This window comes from Bos javanicus, chromosome 2, assembly GCF_032452875.1.
Source record: "Bos javanicus breed banteng chromosome 2, ARS-OSU_banteng_1.0, whole genome shotgun sequence".
In the NCBI taxonomy this organism is placed as follows: Eukaryota; Metazoa; Chordata; class Mammalia; order Artiodactyla; family Bovidae; genus Bos; species Bos javanicus.
Window position 1 is genome coordinate 38,456,366 of NC_083869.1, and position 4,890 is coordinate 38,461,255.

Genomic DNA, 4,890 nt, shown 5'->3' on the forward strand with positions numbered 1-4,890 from the left:
GCACAACAAAGGACAGAAATGGTATGGACCTAACAGAAGCAGAAGATATTAAGTAGAGGTGGCAAGAATACATAGAAGAACTATACAAAAAAAAACCTTCATGACCCAGATAATCACAATGGTGTGACCAATCACCTAGAGCCAAACATCCCAGAATGCGAAATCAATTAGGAAGCATCACCGTGAACAAAGCTAGTAAAGGTGATGGAATTCCAGTTGAGCTATTTCAAGTCCTAAAAGATGACACTGAGAAAATGCTTCACTCAATGTATCAGCAATTGAAAAGGTCAGCAGTGGCCACAAGACTGGAAAAGGTAAGTTTTCATTTCAATCCCAAAGAAAGGCAATGCCAAAGAATGCTCAAACTACTGCACAATTGCACTCATCTTGCACACTAGTAAAGTAATGCTCAAAATTCTCCAAGCCAGGCTTCAACAGTAAGTGAACTGTTAACTTCCAGATGTTCAAGCTGGATTTAGAAAAGACACAGGAACCAGAGATCAAATTGCCAACATCCATTCAATTGTCGAAAAAGCAAGAGAGTTCCAAAAAAACTTCTACTTCTGCTTTATTGATTATGCCAAAGCCTTTGACTCTGTGGATTACAACAAACTGTGGGGAATTCTGAAAGAGAAGGGAATACCAGACCACCTGACCTGACTCTTGAGAAATCTGTATGCAGATCAGGATACAACAGTTAGAACTGGACATGGAACAACAGAGTGGTTCCAAATCAGGAAAGAAGTACGTCAAGGCTGTATATTGTCACCCTGCTTATTTAACTTATATGCAGAGTACATCATGAGAAATTCTGGGCTGGATGAAGCAAAAGCTGGAATCAAGATTGCCAGGAGAAGTATCAATCACCTCAGATATGCAGATGACACCACCCTTATGGCAGAAAGTGAAGAAGAACTAAAGTGCCTCTTGATGAAAGTGAAAGAGGAGAGTGAAAAAGTTGGCTTAAAGCTCAACATACAGAAAACTAAGATCATGGCATCTGGTCCCATCAGTTCATGGCAAATAGATGAGTAAACAGTGGAAATGCTGAGAGACTTATTTTTCTGGGCTCCAAAATCACTGCAGCCATGAAATTAAAAGACGCTTGCTCCTTGGAAGGAAAGTTATGACCAACCTAGACAGCATATTAAAAAGCAGAGACATTATTTTGCCAACAAACGTCCATCTAGTCAAAGCTGTGGTTTTTCCAGTAGTCACGTATGGATGTGAGAGTTGGACTATAAAGAAAGCTGAGTGCCGAAGAATTGATGCTTTTGAACTGTGGTGTTGGAGAAGACTCTTGAGAGTTCCTTGGACTGCAAGAAGTTCCAACCAATCCATCCTAAAGAAAATCAGTCCTGAATATTCATTGGAAGAACTTATGCTGAAGCTGAAACTCCAATACTTTGGCCACCTGATGCAAAGAACTGACTCATTTTAAAAGACCCTGATACTGAGAAAGATTAAAGGCAGGAGGAGAAGGGGTCGACAGAGGATGAGATGGTTGTATGGCATCATCAACTCAATGGACTTGAGTTTGGGTAAACTCTGGGAGTTGGTGATGGACAGGGAGGCCTGGTGTGCTGCAGTCCAGGGAGTCGCAAAGAGTCAGACACAACTGAGTGACAGAACTGACCTGAACTGAAATTAAGAGAGTAAGACAAAAGTCTGTGGGTAACAGAGTAGCATGATGGAAAGAACCTGGGACCTCGATGATGCTGTGGAGCTGCTGAATTAACCAACCCTCACACTTCAGATTTATGTTTCAGTCTCTTAGAAATAAATCTTATGTTACCTGTAGCTCCCTCCCCAAATCCTAACAAATACAACCTAGGATTCTAGCCATAAATAATTAGAAAAATGGTTAGTATCTGAGCCAAAAGCAGCTATCCATAGGGTAACTGCCATCGAGTCAGGATTTGAGAGTCTACTGATCAGGACCTTTTGGCTGAATCACATCTAATGAGACCAATCAGACCCTTTCTGAAAGAGCTTGAATAGATTTTTCTCCCATCTCTTCAGAACCTCCCTCCATCAATTAACTCATCTCTCCTCTGTATCATCAATATCTTCTGCTTATACTAGCACCTTCTTAAACACCATTTTAAAAGTAGTAAAAAAAAAATTAACATCTTTGTCAAACATCAACTGTCTTACATATGACACTCTAGCTAGCCTCTTTCTTTCACTATCAACTTATCAAAATAGTTGTCTCCAGTTCCTACCCTTCAAGTCACTCTTCAACCTATGGCAATTTACATCTGCTATACTCCAACAGGATATGGTCTTTTACAGATGTTACAGAATGGTCATAAAATAGGGTAAAAACTGAGTAACAAACAAACCCAAAACTTAGTCATTTAGAACAGCAGCCACCACTGATTATCTTTCATAATCTTGGGGATTGACTAGGCACAGGTGGATAGTTCTGTCCTGCATTGTGTTGTCTGGAGCTGTGGTCATCTGGAGGCTTGACTGGACTAGAACATCCCCTATGGTTCATTCACAGGGCTGGGAGGTGATGTTGGCTCTTGGCTGGAAGCTTGAGTCCTTCCCTTCATGGTACTGTCATGTGTGGGGTTCCCACAGCATGAATGCTAGATTTTTAGGAGGAATGTTTCAAGTCTGTGAAAATAGAAGCTGCCCAGTCTCAAAGTTGAAGGAAATGGCAACCCACTCCAGTATTCTTGCTTGGAGAATCCCAGGGACAGGGGAGCCTGGTGGGCTGCCGTCTATGGGATCGCACAGAGTCAGACACAACTGAAGCAGCTTAGCAGCAGCAGCAGCAGTCTCAAAGTTAACAGTTTCACTTCTGCCATATATTATTGGTCAATACAAACACAAAGCAGTCTAGAATCAAGGGGAAGGAAATAAATTTCACTTCTTGATGGGAGGAAGAGGAAAGAATTTGCAACCAACTTTAATATACCACTGTTATTAATGGTCTTCCTTATTGCTAACTACAGTAAAAATAATAAGGTTTCTATTTCCTGTGGCATCTCAATTCTTGAAATAGTTCATTCTTTCAACTTCCATGACAACACACTCCCCTTGTTTTCTTAAGACAACACACTCTTAACCTTTCTTAACCCTTTTGTTAAGAATCCACTTATCTAAACTCGAAATAGTATTATTCCTTAGTATTCCATCCTTGGTCCTCTTCTATTATCACTTTATATTTTTCTGTTTATCTTATTGGACATTCTAATAAACTCTCAAGACTTCCATTACAATATACACATTAATCACTCTCAAGTCTTTCGTCATCTTTATTGAACATTTCCTATTTCCATCTAAGTATCTTATAAGAATCACAAATTCAGAATATCCAAAATTGAGCTCATCATAGTTTCTCCCAAAGCTTCAATTTCAGTGTTATCTCTCTCTCTGTGAATAGCACCGTAATTCCCTCAGTTACATAATACGGAAAATTAATCATTTTTGACTCCTTTATTTTGTTCAACTCTATATCCATTTACCAAAGCTAGTTTATTATCTCTTTAATATCTTTCAAATTAATTAATTTGCCTACATCTCTTCTCTAGTACTCTAGTCCTGAACTCTAGTTCATATCACTATCATCTTTTCCCAGACATATTTGAGCATCTTTTATTGAGTTTTCTCATTCTAGATTGGCCTCCTCTTTAATTCATTTTCTATACTGAAGCCAGAGTAGCTTTTCATGACAATACAACCTTATGCTGTGCTCAGTTTGGCAGCATATATACTAAAGTTGGAACAATAAAGAGAAGACTAGCATGACCACTTTGATAGAATGACTTACAAATTTCTAAAGTATTTATTTTTTTTCTTTATTGATGGACACACAATCTGTAAAGGTATATTTTGCACGACAGTAACAGCACACAGGAAGAGAAGATGAAGTTATACAGGAGCAAAGTTTCTGTATACTATTGTAATGAATTAGGTATAAATCTGAACTAGATTCTTATAAATTAAGACATTAATTGTAATCCTTATAACAATCCCTGGGCTTCCCTGATGGCTCAGTGGGTAAAGAATCTGCCTGCAATGCAGGAGACACAGGAAAAGAAGGTTTGATCCCTGGGCTAGGAAGATCCCCTGAAGGAAAAATGGCAACCCACTCCAGAATTCTTGCCTGGAAAATCCCATGGACGGAGGAGTCTGGCGGTCTACAGTCCATGGGGTCTCAAACAATCAGACTTGAGTGAGCAACTAACAAATGTATAATTAAAAGTCTCTTAAAAGATATAACAATCATAAGCATATATATACCTGACAATCCCAAACTCGTGAATCAAAAGCTAACAGAATTGAAGGGGAAAATAATCCATTCAGTAGTAACAGTTGGAGATTTCCACACCTCACTTTCAATAATGAGTAGAAGAACTAGACAGAAAATCATCAAGCTAGTAAAAGACTTGAATGATATTATAATTGTATTAACAGAGAGGTAGAGAAGCCTCCATTCAACAACTACAAAAAACACATCCTTTTCAAATACATGTGGAACATTTACCACTATAAAATGTATGTTAGGCCATAAAACAAGTGTAAATAATTTTTAAAAGATTGAAATCATATGAAATATGTTCTCCAACCACAATGGAATGAAATTATGAATTAATAACAAGGAAATTTGGCAAGTTCACAAATACATGGAAATTAAACCCAGTCATAATCAGAGAGTCAAAAGGAAATAACAAAGGAAATTAGAAAATATTTTAAGATGAATGAAAATTAAAACACAGCATACCAGATGTTATGGGGTGCAATGAAAACAGTGTACTATATTTGCCTCTATTTAAAAAGAAAGATCTCAAATCAATAATCTAATATTCCACCTTCGGGAACTGGAAAAACAAAAGCAAACTAAGTCTAGAGCAGGAGGACAGAAATATATAGGTT

At 38.0% G+C, this 4,890-nt stretch overlaps 1 non-coding gene across 1 annotated transcript; it reads left to right on the forward strand.

Annotated features, from left to right (window-relative positions):
• Nucleotides 1–3,703: 3,703 nt before the first annotated feature.
• On the forward strand, nt 3,704–3,810 carry LOC133236052 (U6 spliceosomal RNA). The gene has a single exon (XR_009732715.1). It is a non-coding gene; the product is annotated as a U6 spliceosomal RNA (small nuclear RNA).
• Nucleotides 3,811–4,890: the final 1,080 nt, after the last annotated feature.